Consider the following 23,980-nt stretch of genomic DNA (forward strand, 5'->3'; position numbering starts at 1 on the left):
CTGGTCCCACACTCATGCCCTTTCCCCATAGCTCTGCAAACTTTTTTCTTCAGGGACTTATCCAATTCTTTTTGAAAGCCACAATTGAGTCTGCCTCCACCACCATTTCAGGCCGTGAATTCCAGATCCTAACCACTCGCTGCGTAAAAACTTTTTTCCTCATGTCGCCTTTGGTTTTGTCTGCCTCCTGAGCACAAATACCAAAGCAAAGAAGAAGAGAGAATTGTTTTTCCATTTCAAACCTAAAGAGAGTCTCAATCAAACAAAAGTCACAAATGAATGGCCCAATGCACAATACAAGTGGTCAGAAATTTCAGAGGAACTAGAGTTGGCCATTCAGCCCCTGGCGCCTGTTCCGCCATTCAATTATGGCTGATCTGTATCTTAACTCCATCTACCTGCTTTGGTGCCATATCCCATAATACCCTTACCGAATAAAAATCTATCAATCACAGTTTTGAAATTTTCAACTGACCCCTAGCCTCAACAGCTTTTTGGGGGAGAGTTCCAGATTTCCACTACCTGAAGAAGTGCTTCCTGACATCACTCCAGAATGGCCTAGCTCTAGATTTTAAGGTTATGCTCTCTTGTACGTTCATTGTAACAGGCATCTCAATTGGCAATGCTGCACTGTGTTATACAGTAACTGCATAAAGTTGTTGAAGTTTTATTGATTATAAAATAATGGATGGCTATGGAGTTCTTGTACCTCAAAAATTGTTCAAGGTTCATTCTTACACAACACTTTCTACTATGCTTAATTGTCTGTGTGCTGAAGAAAAACATGTTTTAGCTGGTATTGTAATTGGTTCCCTTTCCTCAACCACTGTCCTCCTGTTTCAAAACCAACATTCTTAGCCTCCTCCTGAAAAAAAACATGAACCCCTCTGTTCTTATTGACTGCAATTCAACCTCCAACCTCCCTTTCCTTTCAAAGGTCCTAAAAGTGTTGTTTTCTTCCAAATCCATGCCCATTTCTCCAACAATCCTGTTTCATTCTCTCCAGTCAAGTTTTCACCCTTCCCACAGCACCGAAACAGTCATGACTATGGTGCATGATCTCTCCACTCTTTGCAGTCTTCGACTAGGTTGATTACTCCATCCTCCTCCAATGACTCTGCTCTGTTCTTGAGCTCAGTTGATTCCACTCTTACATATTCAATTGTAGCTATAGCATCTCAGCAATAACTTGTCTTCCCAACCCCACACCATCACCTCTGGAAATTTCCAAAGAGCTATCATTGTTCCTGTTGTGTATGGAGAGAGTCAGACTGAACACTGTGAGCTCAAAGTAAAGTAAAGTGTGACCTTAGTCTTTTATTGCAGGTCTCCAGAGTGCCTCTCCAACCTGTGAAGCCTCCTTAAATACCTGTGCTCCCAAGGGATTATGGGATCCCTTGGGACTCCAGGAGATGAACCCTCTGGTGGCTGTACAGAGTAAATACAAGTATACATATATAACACTCCCCCCCAAAGTCAATAGTGTAACTATTTACAATGTGACTCAATCTGGGGACCTTCTTGCCCTGGTTGATCATCTCGGTGTGAAAGCTGGTGTTGTTAAATCATTTGTTGGGCCCTCGCTGGGTTGCTGTGCAGCTGGCCTTGCTGGGCTGCCTGGTGTGTTGGGCCCTGCTGGGCTGCTGTGGATGATGGGTTCTGCTTCGTGATCCACCGTGGTGCCGGTTGCCACTGGTGTATATGTTGCGGGATCAAAAAAGGTAGGGTCCAAGGTGGGTTGCTCCGGATAGTCCGTGAACCTGAGTTTGATTTGGTCCAAGTGTTTCCGGTGAATGAGTACATTTGAAAGTTGGACCCGAAACACCCTGCTCCCCTTTTTGGCCACGACAGTGCCGGGAAGCCACTTGGGACCTTGTCCATAATTTAATACAAATACAGGATCATTGATTTCAATCTCACGTGACATATTTGCGCTATCATGGTGTGCACTTTGTTGAAGCCGCCTGCTCTTTACCTGTTCATGTAGATCAGGGTGAACTAACGAGAGCCTTGTCTTAAGTGCTCTTTTTATGAGCAGTTCAGCAGGTGGGATCCCAGTGAGTGAGTGGGGTCTCGTGCGGTAGCTAAGCAGGACTTGGGATAGGTGAGACTGCAGTGAGCCTTCAGTTACCCTCTTCAAGCCTTGCTTGATGGTTTGCACTGCTCTCTCTGCCTGACCATTGAACGCTGGTTTAAAGGGGGCAGGTGTGACATGTTTGATCCCGTTACGGGTCATGAATTCTTTGAACTCAGCACTAAAACATGGCCCATTGTCGCTCACCAGGACATCGGGTAGGCCGTGTGTGGCAAATATGGCCCTCAGGCTTTCAGTAGTGGCAGCGGACGTGCTAGCCGACATTATCTCACATTCAATCCATTTGGAGTATGCGTCTACAACCACAAGGAACATTTTACCCAAGAACGGGCCTGCATAGTCGACGTGTACCCTAGACCACGGTTTGGAGTGCCAAGACCATAAACTTTGCTGCGCCTCCCTGGGTACATTGCTTAACTGCGAGCATGTATTACATCTGTGAACGCAGGGCTTGAAGTCCGCATCGATACCGAGCCACCACACGTGGAGGATCTGGCTATCACTTTCATCATTACGATGCCTGGGTGGGTACTGTGGAGGTCATTGATGAAGGTGTCTCTGCCCTTCTTGGGGACCACTACTCGATTACCCCACAGAAGGCAGTTTGCCTGTATAGATATTTCATCTTTGCACCGCTGGAACGGCTTTATCTCTTCCTGCATTTCCACTGGGACACTGGACCAGCTCCCGTGAAGCACACAGCTTTTGACTAGAGATAATAAGGGGTCCTGGCTTGTCCAGGTTTTGATTTGCCAGGCAGTGACAACGGGTGATTGCTCACTCTCAAATGCTTCCATAACCATGGCTAGATCTGCGGGCTGCGCCATTTCCACCCCCGTGGTGGACAATGGCAGCCTACTGAGAGCATCGGCGCAGTTTTCTGTGCCTGGCCTGTGGCGGATGGCGTAGTTGTATGCGGACAACGTGAGTGCCCATCTCTGGATGCGGGCTGATGCGTTGGTATTTATCCCTTTACTCTCGGAGAACAGGGATATCAGTGGCTTATAGTCAGTTTCCAATTCGAATTTTAGCCCAAACATGTATTAATGCATTTTCTTTACCCCATAGACACATGCTAACGCTTCTTTCTCAATCATGCTGTCGGCTCTCTCAGCCTTAGACAGACTCCTGGATGCATAAGCAACCGGTTGCAGTTTCCCGAAATCATTAGCTTCTTGCAATACACACCTGACGCCATATGACGACACATCACATGCTACTACCAAACGCTTACATGGATCATACAACACAAGCAATTTGTTTGAGCATAACAATTTTCTCACTTTTACAAAGGCATTTTCTTGGCTTTTGCCCCAAACCCATTCATCCCCTTTTCATAGTAAGACATGCAGTGGTTCTAACAGTGTGCTGAGACCCAGTAAGAAGTTACCAAAGTAGTTCAAGAGTCCCACAAATGACCGCAGCTCCGTCACATTCTGTGGCCTCGGTGTGTTCTCAATTGCCTCCGTCTTCACGTTGGTGGGCCTGATGCCATCCGCCGCAATCCTCCTTCCCAGGAATTCCACTTCAGGTGCCAGGAAAACGCGCTTCGAGTGTTTTAACCTGAGCCCTACGCGGTTGAGTCGACTAAGAACCTCCTCCAGGTTCTGCAGATGCTCGACTGTGTTCCGACCTGTGACCAAGATGTCGTCCTGGAAGACGACAGTGTGCAGGACCGACTTCAGTAAGCTTTCCATGTTTATCTGGAATATTGCCGCTGCCGATTGAATTACAAACAGGCATCTGTTATAAACAAAAAGACCTTTGTGCGAGTTGATGCAGGTGAGGGCCTTCGATGATTCCTCCAGTTCCTGTGTCATTTAGGCTGAAGTCAGATCCAGCTTCGTGAACATCTTTCCTCCCGCCTGCATTGCAAAGAGGTTGTCTGCCTTTGGTAGTGGGTATTGGTCCTGCAGGGAGAAACGATTGATAGTTACTTTGTAATCGCCACAAATTCTGATGGTGCCGTCTTCCTTGAGGACTGGGACGATAGGACTGGGCCACTCGTTGAACTCGATCGGGAAAATGATGCCCTCTCTTTGCAGCCGGTCTAGCTCACCTGCACACTCGTTGGAGATGTCCCATTGTTCCACAGCCCTTGCAAACGTACTCTTTGTATCGGCATGAATGGAAACGATGATCACCCCCGCAGCGCTAACAAGGCGTTAATGGCCTTGCATTCATCACCCTTGATGGTGGACTCAGACATCTGCGGAAGTGTAGCTGCAGGTTTGTGTGACCTGCCCTGGACGTTACGATTCGAAAACAACTTTGTTCACAGGTACTTGTAGCAGCACTTGTGTGCAGGGAGATTTGCTTCGTATTGTCACTGGTGGCAATGAACGCCTGGACTATCGCTATGGTCTTACTCAAGGTTAGGGTCTCTGCAGTCAAAAGTTTGCGAAGTATGGTTTCGTGGCCAATGAAAAAGTCTCTGAACATGTGCTCCAAATGTCCTTCAAATTCGCAATGTCCTGCAAGGCGTCTCAGCTCGGTGACATAACTCGCCACTTCCTGGCCTTCAGACCTTTTGTAGGTGTAGAACCGGTACCTTGCCATCAGAACACTTTCCTTCGGGTTCAAATGCTCTCGGACCAGTGTGCATAAATTGTTGTACGATTTCTCTGTGGGTTTCGCTGGAGTGAGCAGATTCTTCATGAGGCCATATGTTGGCGCCCCACAGACGGTGAGAACAATCGCCCTTAGTTTGGCAGCGCTCTCTTCCCCATCTAGCTCGTTGGCCACAAAGTATTGGTCGAGTCGCTCCACAAAAATTTCGCAATCATCTCCCTCCGAGAATTTCTCCAGGATGCCCACTGTTCTCTGCATTTTTGGGTTCGCTATGTGTATCTCGTCGCCAGTTGTTGTGTTTGGAGAAAGAGTCAGACTGAGCATTGTGAGCTCAAAGTAAAGTGTGACCGTAGTCTTTTATTTCAGGTCTCCAGAGTGCCTCTCCAACCTGTTAAGCCTCCTTAAATACCTGTGCTCCCAAGGGATTATGGGATCCCTTAGGACTCCAAGGGATGAGCCCTCTGCTGGCTGTACAGAGTAAATACAAGTATACATATATAACAGTCCCCATCTATTGATCTCCATGCTGCTCCTTGGCAACATCATCTAAAGTCTTAAACTTTCCATGTGTATGCAGATGTCACAGAGCTCTACTTCTCGAGTAGTCCAATGCCTCTGTGACGTCACTTAGCATCTGCTGCGGGGGTGATCATCGTTTCCATTCATGCCGATTCAAAGGATACGTTTGCAGGGGCGATTGAACAATGGGACACCTCCAACGAGTGTGCAGGCGAGCTGCTAAGCCTGTTAAATCTGCAAACCACCATGTTGCAGAGGAGGACAGATCCACAGAGGATCACTACAAATCAGAGCCTCAGATAGAGGAGGCAGAGATACATGGGGTGCACACATTCACCACGAATTATCCCCCGATAATGCTGAATGTTGAACTAAATGGACTCCCGGTGTCAATGCAGATGGACATGGGCGCGAGCCAGTCCATCATGGGCAAAAAGATTTTCGAAAGGTTGTGGTGCAACAAGGCCTCAAGCCCAGTCTTAACTCCAGTTCGCATGAGACTAAGAACTTACACTAAAGAACTGATTCCTGTAATCGGCAGTGCTACCGTAAAGGTCTCCTACGATGGAGTGCTGCACAAGTTACCACTCTGGGTGGTACTGGACGATGGTCCCACGCTGCTCGGCAGGAGCTGGCTGAGAAAGATATGCTGGAACTGGGAATACGTCCGAGCGCTATCGCCCGCTGACGACACTTGGTGTGCCCAGGTCTTAAACAAATTTCCTTCGCTGTTCGAACCAGGCATCGGGAAATTCCAAGGAGCAAAAGTGCAAATCCACCTAATTCCAGGGGCGCGACCCATCCATCACAAGGCGAGAGCAGTACCGTACATGGTGAGAGATAGGGTAGAGATTGAGCTAGACCGGCTGCAATGTGAGGGCATCATTTCACCGATCGAGTTCAGTGAGTGGGCCAGTCCTATTGCCCCAGTCCTCAAGGGAGACGGCACCGTCAGAATCTATGGCAATTACAAAGTAACTATCAATCGTTTCTCCCTGCAGGACCAATACCCACTTCCAAATGCCGACAACCCCTTTGCAATGCTGGCTCGACGAAAGACGTTCACGAAGCTGGATCTGACTTCAGCCTACATGATGCAGGAACTGGAGGAATCATTGAAGACCCTTACCTGCATCAACACGCACCAAGGTCTTTTTGTTTATAACAGATGCCCGTTTGGAATCCGATCGGCGGCGCGATATTCCAGAGAAACATGAAAAGTTTACTGAAGTCAGTCCCGCACACCGTGGTCTTCCAGGACGACATCTTGGTCACAGGTCGGAACACAGTCGAGCATCTGCAGAACCTGGAGGAGGTTCTTAGTCGACTCAACCGCGTGGGGCTCAGATTAAAACACTCGAAGTGCGTTTTCCTGGCACCTGAAATGGAGTTCCTGGGAAGGAGAATTGCGGCGGACGGCATCAGGCCCACCAAAAGCAAGACGGAGGCAATCGAGAACGAACCGAGGCCACAGAGTGTGACGGAGCTGCGGTCGTTTCTGGGACTCTTGAACTACTTTGGTAACTTCTTACCAGGTCTCAGCACCCTGCTAGAACCACTACATGTCTTATTACGAAAAGGGGGCGAATGGGTTTGGGGCAAAAGCCAAGAAAATGCCTGTGTAAAAGCGAGAAAATTGTTATGCTCAAACAAATTGCTTGTGTTGTATGATCCATGTAAGAGTTTGGTACTAGCATGTGATGCGTCGTCATATGGCGTCGGGTGTGTATTGCAAGAAGCTAATGATTTTGGGAAACTGCAACCAGTTGCTAATGCATCCAGGAGTCTGTCTAAGACGGAGAGAGCCGACAGCATGATTGAAAAAGAAGAGTTAGCATGTGTCTATGGGGTAAAGAAAATGCATCAATACCTGTTTGGGCTAAAATTCGAATTGGAAACTGACCATAAGCCATTTATATCCCTGTTTTCCGAAACTAAAGGGATAAATACCAACGCATCAGCCCGCATCCAGAGATGGGCGCTCACGTTGTCCGCATACAATTACGCCATCCGCCACAGGCCAGGCACAGAAAACTGCGCCGATGCTCTCAGTAGGCTGCCATTGCCCACCACGGCGGTGGAAATGGCGCAGCCCGCAGATCTAGCCATGGTTATGGAAGCATTTGAGAGTGAGCAATCACCCGTCACTGCCTGGCAGATCAAAACCTGGACAAGCCAGGACCCCTTATTATCTCTAGTCAAAAGCTGTGTGCTTCACGGGAGCTGGTCCAGTGTCCCAATGGAAATGCAGGAAGAAATAAAGCCGTTCCAGCGGCGCAAAGATGAAATGTCTATACAGGCAAATTGCCTTCTGTGGGGCAATCGAGTAGTGGTCCCCAAGAAGGGCAGAGACACCTTCATCAATGACCTCCACAGTACCCACCCAGGCATCGTAATGATGAAAGCGATAGCCAGATCCCACGTGTGGTGGCCCGGTATCGATGCGCACAAAGTCTTGCGTTCACAGATGTAATACATGCTCGCAGTTAAGCAATGTACCCAGGGAGGCGCCGCGAACTTTATGGTCTTGGCCCTCCAAACTGTGGTCTAGGATACACGTCGACTATGCAGGCCCGTTCTTGGGTAAAATGTTCCTTGTGGTTGTAGACGCGTACTCCAAGTGGATTGAATGTGAGATAATGTCGGCTAGCATGTCCGTTGCCACTACTGATAGCCTGCGGGCCATGTTTGCCATACACGGCTCACCCGATGTCCTGGTGAGCGACAATGGGCCATGTTTTACCAGTGCTGAGTTCAAAGAATTCATGACCTGTAACGGGATCAAACATGTCACATCTGCCCCGTTTAAACCAGCGTCCAATGGTCAGGCAGAGAGAGCAGTGCAAACCATCAAGCAAAGCTTGAAGAGGGTAACTGAAGGCTCACTGCAGACTCGCCTATCCCAAGTCCTGCTTAGCTACCGCACGAGACCCCACTCACTCACTGGGATCTCACCTGCTGAACTGCTCATAAAAAGAGCACGTAAGGCAAGGCTCTCATTAGTTCACCCTGATCTACATGAACAGGTAGAGACCAGGCGGCTTCAACAAAGTGCATACCATGATAGCGCAAATGTGTCATGCGAAATTGAAGTCAATGATCCTGTATTTGTATTAAATTATGGACAAGGTCCCAAGTGGCTTCCCGGCACTGTCGTGGCCAAAGAGGGGAACAGGGTGTTTCGGGTCAAACTTTCAAATTTAACTCAGTCACCGGAAACATTTAGACCAAATCAAACTCAGGTTCACGGACTACCCTGAGCAACCCACCTTGGACCCTACCTTTTTTGATCCCCCAACACACACACCAGTGGCAACCGACACACGGTTGACCACGAAGCAGAACCCATCATCCACAGCAGCCCTGCAGTGCCCAACACACCAGAAAGCCCAGCAAGGCCAGCTGCTCAGCAGCCCAGTGAGGGCCCAACAAATGATTCAACAACACCAGCTTTCACACCGAGCCAATCAACTAGGGCAAGAAGGTCCCCAGATCGACTCACATTGTAAATAGTTACACTATTGACTTTTGGGGGGAATGTTGTTATATATGTGGACTTGTATTTACCCTGTACAGCCACCAGAGCGCTCATTCCCCGGAGTCCCAAGGAATCCCATAATCCCTTGGGAGCACAGGTATTAAGGAAGGCTTCACAGGTTGGAGAGGCACTCTGGAGACCTGCATTAAAAGACTAAGCTCACACTTTACTTTGAGCGCACAGTGTTCAGTCTGACTCTTTCTCCATACACAACACCACCCTTTCCTTCAACGACTGGCTGTCCCACCTGTGACAGAGACTGTAATTCCCATATTGGACTGTTCAGTCACCTAAGAACTCACTTTTAGAGTGGAAGCAAGTCTTCCTCGATTTCAAGGGACTGCCTATGATGATGATGATGATGAGCTGCTGTCAATCATTTCAAATTTCACAGCTGACCCACCTCCAGTCCCATCCTCTCAGCACCAGTAAAATTCTGGCTTGAATCACCGTTGGTGAAGTGATCTCAAAGTGTCCCAGAAAAGATGTTTGCAATAATCCTGCTAATTTTCTCAATTGTCCTGAGGCTGATTCAATTCATATTTGGATTGTTTTACCTCAATTATTTAAAGCCAAAGAAAGTAAAAGTAGTTTTCTCAACTAAAGAACAGATCTGGCTTTTCTCAAGTAATTAAAAAGTTGCTCCTTTAAAAGGACTTCATGGGATGTCTAAGCTTTTGCCATCCAGTCAGAGAATTCTTGTCATGAGGTGCATTACTCAGATTAGTCAACAGATGGGAAAAAGAGTTTTACTTTCTTTCATGGGCCAGGAGTACCCCTCCAGGCCCCATACGGGAAGCTTCAGCCTCCCCTGTCCTGGACTACTCCCCACGTGCTGAATGAGAGACCTCCGCGAGATGCCCCCGGAACCTGATCCCGCCACCTGCCTTGTGTTGGCTGGCATCCTCTGGGCTGCGTGATTTTCCACCACTTCCTGCCTCATTCTGCTGTGGGTGGATGGGCGGACAATTAAATTGCCAGCGTGTTTTTCCACCAGAAGCCTGCTGGTAGTTAAAATTTAGACCTTTACATCTGAGAACTCTACTAGCCAGAGGTAGGCATATAATTCAATGCATCATGTGTATGTAAGAGTTAAGTTTCTGAAAACAAAAGTAAGTTTAGTGCTATCCAAAGAGAACAGACATTGGATGCAAGCCAAATTATTCTAATGAGAAATGGAGATTCAACATGCTGACATCCCAGAGACTGATCAGAAAAAAGCAAAATCATCAACTCTAATACACCGACTCAAAAGGGCGAGGTTGTATAAAATCCAAAAATCTCTGCTACAGCTGAAAATTTATCAGCAGAAACTACTTAGACTTGTCAGCTATACACGAAGCCTAATCTAAACTAACCTTTCTGACTTTATGTCAATCTTGGTCATTGAAAATAGTATCAAATTGTAGTAAATTCCAACTCCGTTACAATGATCCACTTGAATTGTAATCTTCATTTTGTCAATTTATAATATCTAAGTACCTTGAGTACTCTTACTAATTAATATTAAGATGCTTCTAATTGCATTGTCAACAGTGTTTTAATAATAAATGCTAATTCATGATTTTATGTGATTTCATCTGATTTCCTCTTTCATGATTTTAGCAGTAAGAGGTTAATTGATTCACTCTGCATTACATGTATCCGAACAGAAGTTGATAGTGTAAATATTAATCTAATTTGGACTGGCTTATGCAAGACTGTTCATGTGAACCCAATTAGAGCATCACTTCCCGAGATGTGAACAGTTAATTTCCAAATGATTCATTGACAAGAAGCTAAGGTGAAGTGGCTAAGGATATGTCTGGTGCTCTTTGATTAATATTCCTTTTCAGCTTTATTGATCCTGTGCTTTTATATGATGCTCACCACTCACACCTGTTCTGCTATCACACATTGGCTTACGGTCCCCAATGCTTCATCCTTGTGTTGAAATCCATTCATGGCCTTGCTTGTTCTTATCTCTGTAATCTCTTCCAACCCTACAACCCTCCCCCCATACACTCTGTTCCTCTGATTCCAGCCTCTTGTCCATTCCCCTCCTTTCACCCTACCATTGGTGCCTATGCCTTCAGCTGCCTAAATCCTACTCTTTGGAAATGACTCCCTAAACCCCTTCGCCTCTCAATGTCCCACTCCTTCAAATCCAGCTCTTTAACAAAGATTTTGACCACCCCTCGTAATCTTTCCTTCTAGCATCAGCCATTTTCCTTACACCTCTGAAGCGCCTTGGGACATTTTCCTGTATTAAAGGCACTCTGTTAATGCAAGTTATTGTTGTTGAGAGGAAACAGTGAAATAAAATGCAACAATGGACCACCAGCATATTTTAGCTTTTTAAAATAATCAATCATCACTCTAATGCCTCTTCAACAGACTTGCACACAGTGTCAATGCTTCTTCATGTTTCAATCAAGGCTGATGTTTGCATTTTGTTACTCAGCAGGTAACTGAATAATCTCTGTTAAACTCGTTAGTTAAAAAAAATGTGCATCATATTTAAGCCCGAAGCCTAAATCCAGCATGCAGCAGACAAAGTGTTCTCTAATTCAGCTGCTCTGCTTCAGGTGAGACATTCTTTTACAAATTCAGATCTGCCATCAGTAGTGTCAATCACTCTCGTAAGCAGTCTGAGCGTCTTACTTTTATGTGAGTTCACCCCCACAGTCCTATATCTACTTATACGGTAGCACAACCCATGGCGTAACAATAGAATCCATTTGTAATATGAACTGGATATTCACATCTTTTGCATGTGTACTTCTTCAATCTTGCCAAAGGCTGCCTGACCAAACACTTCAGTGACAAGGTCCGATACGAATCACTGAGCTATTTTATTTCACAATAAGGTGAACGTATCGTTCTGACTGGACTCACTTCATTCAATCAGTACAATTTATTTTCGTGTAGTAATACAAGTTAAAAAAACACTTCACACTTCCCCAGATCAACGGATTGTCTTACCTGAATTAAACATGATGGCTGGAATTTTGCCATCAAAAACGGGTGGGTTTGGAGAGTGAGGTAGGTAAATAGTTAAACCTGTGAATCCCGACCTGCTCCCGCCTCCAACCCGCCCACTTCCGGTTTTGCCAGAGGCAGGACGGGGTCGGGCAGCCAACACGCTCCCAAGGAACACACTGGAGGTGGTGGAAATGGCGGAGTTTGAATGTTTGTAAATATAAGCCAACTGACTCCCACAAGCTACCTGGACTACATTTCCTCCCACCTCGCATCCGGCAAGGACTCCATTCCATTCTTCCAGTTTCTCCGTCGCATCTGTTCTGACAACTTGATCTTTCATACTAGTGCCTCTATGTCTTCCTTTTTCCTCAACCGAGGATTTCCCTCCACTGTGGTTAACATGGCCTTCGACCGTGTCCGTTCTATTTCCCCTCCCTCCCAGAACCACGATAGGGTTCCCCTTTTCCTCACCTTTCACCCCACGTTCAACGGATGATCCTTCGCCATTTCCGCCACCTCCAGCATGATCCCACCACCAAACACATCTTCCCCGCTCCCCCCTCTCAGCATTCCGAAGGGACCACTCCCTCTGTGACACCCTGGTCCACTCTCCCTCTGTGACACCCATGTCCACTCCTCAATCACCCCCAGCACCCTCTCCCCTTCCCACGGCAACTTCCCGTGCAAGCACAGGAGATGCAACACCTGCCCTTTTACCTCTTCCCTTCCCATCGTCCATGGCCTCAAACACTCCTTCCAGGAGAAACAGCGATTTACTTGTACTTCTTTAAATTTAGCCTACTGTATTTGCTGCTCACGTGTGGTCTCCTCTATATTGGGGAGACCAAACGCAGATTGGGCGACCGCTTTGCAGAACACCTTCGTTCAGTCCCTAAGTGTGATTCAGGGCTTCCTGTCGCCTGTCACTTTAATTCTCTGCTCTACTCCCACTCTGATCTCTCCGTCTTTGGCCTCCTACACTATTTCAATGAAGCTCAACGCAAGCTCGAGGAACAGCACCTCATCCTTCTTTTAGGCACTTTACAGCCTTCTGGACTCAACATCGAGTTCAACAATTTCAGCCCATAACCTCTGCCCATATTATTTTGGATGCGTCTATTTGTACTAACTGAAATGCAGCTGTTTCTCTGATTGGTTCCCTTGGAGGGTAAGCCACACCCTGAAGTTCCTCTGGAATGTGTAACTGGAACCGTCCAGCCTAAGTTCTGACTGAATTTCCAGTTTGTAATTTGACCCATTTTGACTTCAGAAGCCAGAGGATAGATCTCCCCAAAGGCCACCCAAGTTCCAGATGAAATCCCTTACCACAGCACAAGTGCATCCCTCCCCCAGCTGGTCCATTACCCCAACGTAAGTGCATCTCTCCACCAGCTGAAGACCTTTACCCCAGCACTCCCTCCGCCAGTTGAAAACCTTTACCCAAAGCACAAGACCTTATACCCCCCCTGATCTTCCTCTGATGCCAAGTTTGGCCATCCATTTGCTATGTAATCATACACCTTTGACATAACTGGGTCATGTTTGATTGCCCTACCAATCTATTCAATTGTGACTGACAGCTCATCAATGTATGTAAAATAGAATACTTCTTCCCAGTTGGATGTAAATGTGATGTGGATGGCAACCTGGACATAGCATCAGCATTACTGCAATCAGCTGATCGTCTGTACTCAATATCATACGTATGTGCGGACAAAATCAAAGCCCATCTCGGCATTCGGGCTGTATCTAAGGTTGGAACTGGGGACTTTGGATGGAGGATTGCTATCAGGGGCTTATGGTCAGTACCTATGGTAAACTTCTGACCATACAAGTATTTATGAAATTTCCTGACCCCAAAAATCAATGCCAAAGCTTCCCTTTAGATCTGCACATAATTCCGCTCACTGGCATGATGAGTGAGTAAAGCAAAAGCAATTGGTCTCTCCTCCCCACTATCAAGTACATGAGCGATCACTGCCCCAACTTCATATGGAGAAGCGTCACACGCTAGCTTGATCTCCTTAGATACATCATAGTGAACTAACATGGTACTCTCTACTAACTGGCTTTTACGCCCTTTGAATGTTGTGTCGCATTCTTTTGACCACTTCCAAGGGACAGCTTTTTCAACAGCTCATTCATAGAAACATAGAAAATAGGTGCAGGAGTAGGCCATTCGGCCCTTTGAGCCTGCACCACCATTCAATAAGATCATGGCTGATCAGTACCCCTTTCCTGCTTTCTCTCCATACCCCTCGATCCCTTCAGCCGTAAGGGCCATATCTAACTCCCTCTTGAATATATCCAAAGAGCTGGCATCAACAACTCTCTGCGGTAGAGAATTCCACAGGTTAACAACTCTCTGAGTGAAGAAGTTTCTCCTCATCTCAGTCCTAAATGGCTTACCCTTTAACAGGCTCATTTAGACAGACTGTGAAAATTCACAGACCCCCAAGTCAAGGCTGCTACATGCAGTTCGGCATGTTGCATTAACTCATCAATCAACTTGACATTTTCGGACCTTGGGTAGCGAGCCAATTAAAACGTTAAAAGAATATTGATTGAGCCAATAAGGTTAAAGAAGGCGAGTTCTTTTCTGTAAATTGAACCCGGTATAAAATACAGCCATTTTGACCATGTGTCTCAGTAAGAACAAAGACCTAGCTTGAAGCCAAGCAGTTTGTTGCTCTCTGCCAAGATTAAAAAGTTAAAACTACCATCGGAGTTTGTATTTCATTGGAAATTAAGAGATCTAACAATTTTGGCGCTGCGAACAGGATTGCTGAGGAAAGAAACTGAATTTTGGACATCGGACCTATATATTGAGGTAAGGACTCCTCTTTTTAAAAAAAAGTCCTCGGTCAAAAGTCTAAATTCGCCTCTCCTTCTACGTGATTCCGAAAGCCTCCGGTTTGCGAACCCTCCGGTTGGTAGTTGGCTCGAGGTCCCATAGACGTCTAAACTTCGGCGGTGTGTTAGTTAATTAATCTCCGACCTATTGATCGGCTAACAGGCCTACGACTCGAGACCCCAGTAAAGAACTCAGTAAAGAAATGGCAGCAGGAAATAAGGGCAAAGAATTGCCTACAACTGTTAAAGGTGGGCAGGCACCACCTGCAGTTTCGGTAGATTTAATTCTCGAACAGTTGAAAGAATACATAGAGTAACAATTCAACTTATCTAAAACCTGTATTAAGATCGAACAAAAGTACGGAACCTCCAAAGGACAATGGTCCTTGGATGAGATTAAAAGGGTCTGGGGAAAAACGACCCGTATGAAAAATAAAGAGCGAACTAGATGGTCCCTAGCGGTTATGGGCCAGATCCGAAACCTGAATGAAATTATAATGCGTTCCCAACATGATCGAGAACTGACCAGTACAAAGGATCAATTGCAAGCTGTTTGTGCACAGCTGCGACAGAAAAAGCTTGAACTTGAAAAGCTGGAAGCAGAAGTTAAAGATCTTAAAGGTGAAATTAAAGAATGGAAAAAATCATTAGGTCAAGAGACAGTAATAGGAAAAGGAAAATGTATTGATCAATTCCCAGGGTACCCATGTTTGGATAAATTAAAAGCGCAAACCCGAAGACACGACCGAGGAATAGATACGGTTTCTGAATCCTCCGACAATACAGTGTCGGAGGATGATGAAGAATTAGGGGTGCGCTTTGCCCCGTTTAAAAAAAGACGAGTTGTAGTCAAATCAGAAGAGACTGCGGATGAGGGCGGAACCAAAAAAACAAAGAGAAGGGTGTATGCAGAATACTTAGTTCATGCTCCGGCAGACCCAGAGAAAATTGATAAATGGTCCAAGGAATTGCCCAATCCAAAGAAAGGGGGAGTAAAAACGTGGGACCAATTGGACCGCTTAAGAAATATATATCAACTTCATCCCTGGGACGGAGTGCAAATTTTGACCATAATGGTGCCAAAAACACAGGGAAGAAAATTGCACGACAAGGTAGATGAAGCTTTGGGACAGAATGAGCAAGAATTGGACGCAGGATAGGAGGCGATTAAACACTGGCTGCAAGCCTTCAGTCCAGCTAAGACAGACTGGGGAAAAATTGCAGCTTGCCAACAGAAAGGAACAGAGGAGGTCCTGGAGTATGACGAGCGGTTTAGATGCATGTGGCTAGAATATTCGGGTATAAATAATACGGATGAGGAAATGGATGAACAAGTGTTTGGACCCCTGAAAGCAGCTTTCGTGGCAGGTCTAAAGCCAGAACTGTCCAAAATGCTTAAGGTAGTGTTACCGGACTGGGAAGGTAGAGAAACTACCTTTGCAGCATTGGTGGATCGATGTAACCAATTAGATCGGGATATGGGAGCTAAAGTCCGAGCTGTACAGGCTATGGGATGGAAATCCCAGGATTCCGATCAACAGTTATTAGGAAAATTACCCGGAAAATGTCATTATTGTGGGAAAGAAGGTCACTGGGCCAAGACGTGCAGGGCAAAACAGAAAGGTCGTGGCTGGGGAAGAGGATGCAGCTAGGGATACAATTCAGCCAACAAGCCAGGCTTGTCACAAGATAACGACCTCATAGAAGCATTTAAGCGACTGACAATACAACAACAGAAGGAGTTAGTTGGGATAGCAAAAAACGATTAGAGCCCACCCTGGCCCCCCTCCTCGCACTAATACAACAGAGAGGAGATGGGCTATATATAACTGTGAGGGTGGGCGATAAAGATGTGGACTGTCTTTTAGACACAGGGGCATTTGAGCACTTCAATCACCTCATCATGGATTTGCCTGTTTGGTGCTGAAATGAGAATGGCATCTAAATAACACACTGCCCTTCAATCCCTTGCAAAATTTGGTTCATTACCCCCTGGAATATGTCGGGGGTGGAAGGCACTCCAAATTGAACTGATATAGGCCTAGGTGAGTATTTATAGTCAAGCATGACTTGGACTCTTCATCTCACTCAAGTTGTAGGTAGGTGTTTGTTAGATCTAACTTTGAAAAGATCTGGCCACCTGTCAACGTTGTGAACAAATCTTCCACAATTGGCAATGTATTGGGTAGATTACCCTCTGGAACGTGGCTTACGGTTACCTTATAGTCACCATACAATTTACCTTACCATCTGACTTAGGTACAACAACAATGGGTGTAGCCCAATTACTCAGATCTACCTTAGAGATAATGTTCTCAGTTTCTCGTCTTTTGAGCTCTTGCTCAACATTCTCCTTGAGTGCGTATGTTACAGGACTTTGCTTGCAGTAAACTGGTCTTGTGTCCACTTGACATTCACCTTGAAGTCTTGGATTGAACTGCCTGTCTCGTGAAACATCTTTGGATACTGCTTGATGACATCATCTTTCGATGCAAATTTTCCTTCCACATGAAAAATCTCATTCCAATCCAGTTTTGGTGATCCCAACCAATTTCTACAAATCAATGGTCTCCTGCCACTACTAGAGGAGAGGCAAGCTCTGATACTGATCCTTGTATTTCATTGGTATGGTGACACTTCCTACTACAGGGATTTTCTCTCCTCAGTAGCTTAGGAGCTCTATCTGATATAGCGATTCCGGTACTACACTCACGGATGCACCAGTGCCGATTTCCATGGGTATCCTGGTTCCTGCAACGTCTATTTGGATGACAATACTTTGCGAATCACTGTTAGATACCTTCGTGCTCCTGATGACATGAATCTTCAGAAACTCCTCGTCCTGCTGCTTCTCTTCAACACTATGTAGTGTCTGCCGATTTCTACTTCTCGCATTGCCAGTCGGTTTAATGTTCTGTCAGCACGCCTTCGCAAGAAGCCCAGTTTTCTTGCAGTAGAAACACTCAGCCTTCACATATGGACCGCTTTGACCGATGTGTTGTCCCAGGCACTGATAGCACGAAATGCACTGATACCTTGGCCAGTTGCTGAGGCCTTGGGGCCCAACTGCCTTTTACTTTTAGCCTGCAGCCGATTCACCCTGGCCGTCTGACGACTGGAAATGTCACGAAATTCCCAGGAGTATTGGTCAGCCATATCCATTGACACAGCTGTCTGACAAGCTGAATCAAAAGTCAAGTTAGGGGTTTTCAATAACTTACTTCTGATACGTTTATTTTTCAACCCACAAACAAAGCTGTCATGCAAAGCTCGGTCCTGAAAGTTTCCAAAATGACAGTGAATGGATAGCCTTTGTAAAGCTACAATGTACTCACTGATACCCTCGTCATTTAATTGATCGCGTGTTCCAAAACAATCACTTTCACCAATTTCCAGGGGCTCAGGACTGTATTGCTGTTCTCCTTCAGTGGCGTGTCCTTCGGCTTGGCGGGAACAAGCACATTTTTCAGGGTTTCATACACCTCGGGACCTGCTTCAGTCAAGAAAATAGCCCGTTTCCTTTCTAAAACCGCCCGGTTACAGTTTACATCACCGGGGACTTGGATGATACTAAGCGTGGTGAAAAACATTTCTAGCTGCTCCACATACGCACCAAAAGTCTCTCGGTTGCGATGGAACTCATCCAAGCAACCTATTATTCCCATAGGCGCAGCCATCTGGACTCTGGCAACGTTGACAGTTCAGCCATATGTGCATTAAATTTACATCGGATTTTTAAGCTTTTCTGCAAAACAAAGAACCTCTAACAGTCCTTCCGTCGGTTGGCAGGATTATCCTCCAACAAAAATTTCAACTAGGGAATCCGAAAATCACATCCTCATCGCCAATCTGTGATATCTTGAGACACAGCAGATACACAAGATAAAAGTTCACGGGGTTGGGGGTAATATATTAGCATGGATAGAGGATTGGCTAACTAACAGAAAACAGAGAGTAGGGATAAATGGTTCATTCTCTGGTTGGCAATCAGTAACTAGTGGGGTGCCGCGGGGATCAGTGCTGGGACCCCAACTATTTACAATCTATATTAACGACTTGGAAGAAGGGACTGAGTGTAACGTAACCAAGTTTGCTGATGATACAAAGATGGGAGGAAAAGCAATGTGTGAGGAGGACACAAATATTCTGCAAAAGGACATAGACAGGCTAAGTGAGTGGGCAAAAATTTGGCAGATGGAGTATAATGTTGGAAAGTGTGAGGTCATGCACTTTGGCAGAAAAAATAAAAGAGCAAGTTATTATTTAAATGGAGAAAGATTGCAAAGTGCTGCAGTACAGCGGGACCTGGGGGTACTTGTACATGAAACACAAAAGGATAGTATGCAGGTACAGCAAGTGATCAGGAAGGCCAATGGAATCTTGGCCTTTATTGCAAAGGGGATGGAGTATAAAAGCAGGGAAGTCTTGCTACAGCTATACAGGGTATTGGTGAGGCCACACCTGGAATACTGCGTGCAGTTTTTGTTTCCATATTTACGAAAGGATATTTTTGTTTTGGAGGCAGTTCAGAGAAGGTTCACTAGGTTGATTCCAGGGATGAGGGGATTTGACTTATGAGGAAAGGTTGAGTAGGTTGGGCCTCTACTCATTGGAATTCAGAAGAATGAGAGGTGATTTTATCGAAACGTATAAGATTATGAGGGGGCTTGAGAAGGTGGATGCAGAGTGGATGTTTCCGCCGATGGGGGAGACTAGAACCAGAGGGCATGATCTTAGAATAAGGGACCGTCCATTTAAAACTGAGATGAGGAGAAATTTCTTCTCTCAGAGGGTTGTAAATCTGTGGAATTCACTGCCTCAGAGAGTTGTGGAAGCTGGGACATTGAATAAATTTAAGACAGAAATAGACAGTGTCTTAAACGATAAGGGGATAAGGGGTTATGGGGAGCGGGCAGGGAACTGGAGCTGAGTCCATCATCAGATCAGCCATGATCTTATTGAATGGCGGAGCAGGCTCTAGGGCCTATGCCTTCTCCTGCTTCTATTTCTTATGTTCTTATTACATAGCTTCCAGGTAGAACTGTGCGGAGCACATGGCTTTATTGTTATTACATCAGTAGTCCACTAGGTGGGTCTACAACAGATAATCATCTTGCAATAAACTGTGTAGACCTTTCTAGTCTTCCTCTCAACATATCCTGATTGGCTTCCACTTCGATATCACTGTGACCTAAATCCTTTCCATGGAAAATTGATCAAAAATCCTGAAACACGATAAAAGTAAAACAAAAAGGAGGGAAATAGCAAGGCCATGTGGTTTTGGAAGAAAATACCCAGAAGTAGGGGCACAATGGTTAAAAATCTGACTTTGGTTGTGGATCAGAGGCAGTGTGGACAAATAGTAATCAGAGGAATGAAGGGTGTGGGCTGGAACATGTGAAAGCTGATTCTGTGCTTGTGGATGAAGTTGTCAAAGGGTGGATGAGGAACAGGAAAGGGCCAATTATGGAGCCCTGGAGCTCATTGTAGGAGATCGTATGGGCGCAAGAAGAAAAACTATTTGAGGTATATAATGAAATAGTGCAACATGTAAGAGTGAAATCACTAATGAAGACTACCATGGAACTAGATCATGTCAAAGATGCCGAGAGCTCCAAGACTACAAGAAGAAACAGCAAGCTGTCATAGGAGAGAAATTTAGAGCTTGGGTTAGATTTAGGACATGGGTTAGATTTAGGACATGGGTTAGATTTAGGAATAGAAATAACATTAAATTTATCGATTTTCATAAAATAGGATTTCTACCTGGAAAAAAGCACAGAATTTATTTTGGTTGGGGGGCAGGGGGGGGAATCCATACTGGGATGGATTCACTGGGGGAGGGCCAGGTGTGGTGGGAAAATTATACTGCATAATACTGAATGCCAACGTATCCAAAAGAGTAGAATGAAAATAGTTCTGGTTGCTAACAAACATGAGGCACATGCAAACATTGGAGACATTGCAGAGGAGAGCCCAAAGCTGAACCTTATATCGGTGTCTTAGTTATGAGAAAGGATTACAGAAACTTGGGTGTTTCAGCCCACTAAGGAGGTGTCTGAGCAATGATCTTATAGATGCATATATGATTATTAAAGGAATGGGAAAAGTAAATCCAGAATATTACTTTAAATTAAATTGTGGAAGTAAAAACAAGGAGACAGATTAGTAAAGGGTAATTACAGTACTGAAATCAGAAATGACTTCTCTGTACAACGCATGGTATGGATCTCCAGCTGGAGACCCTGGAATTAAGAAACAACTGGATACTACAATAGGGGGATATTAGGATCTTTCAATTGAGCTTCATCTGTGAAATAGGAAACTTATGATTTTACAGCATGCTGCCATTTACTAGATTAGAGAAAAGGCAACAACGTCAGCATCACCTTTTGCTTTCGCTATTCCAATCCAGCCGAGCGCTGATGTTCTCATCAAGACTTAACAATAATAAAGGTTATTCATCGTGAACAATGGAAATAATTTCATCAGAGCAACATGCAGAGCATGGTGGGTACTGCAAGTGGAAAAAAACCTGCTTTTTGAAAGTGAGTAATTTCTTGAATCACATCTCCGAGTGCAATACTTTGTCACTTCTCAGAACTGTGGCAGGTCACAGATATAGAAGCCTCATGGCCACTCAGAATGTAATTTCCTCTCAGCAAAACCACTTTTTTCCTGAATTTCCTCTCAATGAGATTTCTTTCTGCGTGAGCTGCTTTTCTGAAATAAAGTACTGCTTCTCGTCTGAGGTAACACCAACATCCAAATGTGTCAGGATATGTTCCACTTCCCTTCAAAAGATGGCTTACAGTTCTGCTAAGTTTAGAAATCTTATTACTGACACCAGAGGACTAACAGTAATTAAAGTTAGCAGTAGAATTAGCAGTAGAATTAAAAGGATATGTTATGTTAGTGTAAACATCAGCTTAAAGAAGAAATAAATCATGAACTGTTATACCAGCATTTGTTCTTATTTTTGAGAAAAGCATATTTTAATTAAAAAAAATTTAATACCTTTTTCTTCCACTTTAACTTCCTCTCCTCCTGTTGACCGTACATTAAAGCACCAGTCCTGACCACAACCCCCTCCCCCACCACCGCTGGCCGTGCTAGCAGAGGCCCAAAATTAGACTCTTCTCTGGCAAGCACTTCATTATATGCTGGCATGATTGAAATTAGGCTGGAGGGCCAATTTCTACAGCCTCGGGCATCACCATTCAGGCATGAGTGAGAATGGGGGTGAGGAGACGCAAACTACTTACCATGTGCGTCCAAAAATGGTCGCAGCCCAATTTCTAAGTTGTTGTTTTGGAACAAATTCTTGGGTCATGTGCACTTGACTCTATGGACTGTTACACATTGTTTGTCGGCCATGCCTGCAAGGAGCATGACACACTGGGGGAGCACGGAGGTCCTAGGGCAGCTGGCTGCTCTTCAAGCAGTGCTTTATTATAAAGCAAGAAAGGATTGGGGATTCATAGATCCACTGTTGGAGGGCATGCTGCAGGAGGTTCTGCAACAAAGGGTTCTATGCAGAGCATTGAGACCTTCCATTTTTGCGCAGGCCTCTCTGTTTAAAAGAGATGCAGAGCATCTGGAACATAGCACAGGTGCTCCAGGTGCAGAATGGGCTTTTCCCCTCACTTGAATACAAAAAGGAGCCTTAATGAGCCCCGCGCACAGTGTGATTGACAGTGCTCGTGAACAACATTATGGGAGACTGTGCATTGTATGCTGAGTAGATCTCAGTGGCTGATTGTGCAAGGTAACCATGCACAGTCGTGCTTCGGGTACTACAGACTGCATTATCAGTCACAATGACACATGCTGAATCTATAAAGCTTGCCAATTGTGATGTATTAATAGATCAATGTATCGTTTAATAGATTGGTACGCAATCTTGTTCCTTTCAAGGAGAAAAGAAATTGAATTTGTTGAAAACGTTTTGCATCAAGAAATAGACATTAGGTAGTGAGTCAAGCTTTGAAAGAAATGACTGCAATATATATAGCTTGACTTTTAAAAAGCTTAATGTACTCATTCTGAAGTCATCTTTCTTATACAACCTTTTACGTCACCACTTTATTGCCGGAGGGTGCACCAAATGTTATGACAGAACATGTATTTGCTAAAATATACATGAAGAAATCTCTTTTGGTCATTTTCCTGCTTTTAGTGCTGCGTAAAGGCTTCCAATGCTGCAGACAAGGAATGCAATTAATCATATTATATATATGATTCAGGCATATTTAGTTACAGCTGTATGGTCTCTTGCACCTTGCTGTATTTATCAAAACCAAGAAAGCACTTCAATAATCTTATTTTCTTTGAGTAACAATTCCCTCCACAGAAGAGCATAGTTGTGAAATCTAATTGGTTTTATGTTGAGAGTCGGCAACACGACAGGGACCTCATGAAGGAAGATATGCAGGCTGGCCAGCAGAAATTAATGCTGCAAATAAACTGCTATCTCTGTCCTACACCACAGTTAGTCTCGTGTCACATCAATCCTTTACATGCAGCTTTCCTCGAAATCCAATTTCAATATGGTTGTGATTGGCAGTAATGACATTTGCTGTTCCTGCAATTTGAAAGACTGCAAATCATCTTAATTTAAATTATTTTAAAAGACTGAGATGCACAAGATCTTTTCATGTCTTTCTAGAATGATTCTTGTCAACATTAATCTTTTTGAGGAATTTGTCACTCCAGGATGGCTCCAAAACATGGAAAATACATCTCCTCCCACCCCATACACTTTTACAAAAAGTCCCAGGAAGAAAATGGTTACCATTGGGAACTATAGTATGTTGGACCAATTAAAGAATGCAAAAGAACATAGCTGTCCAATAATCTGGTCTCCGGAACTTGGAACAGGAGGAGGCCATTCAGCCTCGAGTCTGTTCCGCTACTCAGTTAGATCATGGCTGATCTGATTATAGCCACATTTTAAAAATCTAAATATACCTTGTTGCCATCATTAAAAACAGTGATTGGGTAGCTAGTGGTTCAGGCTCAGATTGGCATCATTATATAAGAACAGGGTGTTGGAACTATTCAATCTGACACATTTTTAAGATTTGTCTGTAGGAAGGGCTAAGATTACAACAATGAAGATTGATACTGTCATGGTATGGATGTAAGTAAACATCACATATATTGCACCAGGAAGAGAATGGAAAAGTAGGTAATCCTGTGATGTTAGCAGATTTGTGTACCAACTTGTTACATCAAGGTGAAATGAGATACAATCCTCCACTCTCCACACTTTACGTTCCCAATCTTGGTTGTGCTAATTCAGAGAAGTAGAATATAGGCCAAGAACTCAAGAAAATGGAGAGATGTAAATTCAATAGTTATCAGACAACCTGACAACTTGTTTCAGAGTAGCATTGGCAGATGCGTGTTAGCAGGTCACCTGCTTGCCCTTTCAACCA

The 23,980-nt window shown here is 44.8% G+C and overlaps 1 protein-coding gene across 1 annotated transcript in view; it reads right to left on the reverse strand.

Moving 5' to 3' along the window:
- Window positions 1-23,980, reverse strand: part of LOC139226830 (cytoplasmic phosphatidylinositol transfer protein 1-like) — a 477,346-nt gene that overhangs the window by 169,894 nt on the left and 283,472 nt on the right. The window lies entirely within an intron of this gene.

The sequence above is a fragment of the Pristiophorus japonicus genome, chromosome 16 (assembly GCF_044704955.1).
Source record: "Pristiophorus japonicus isolate sPriJap1 chromosome 16, sPriJap1.hap1, whole genome shotgun sequence".
NCBI classification, from domain to species: domain Eukaryota; kingdom Metazoa; phylum Chordata; class Chondrichthyes; family Pristiophoridae; genus Pristiophorus; species Pristiophorus japonicus.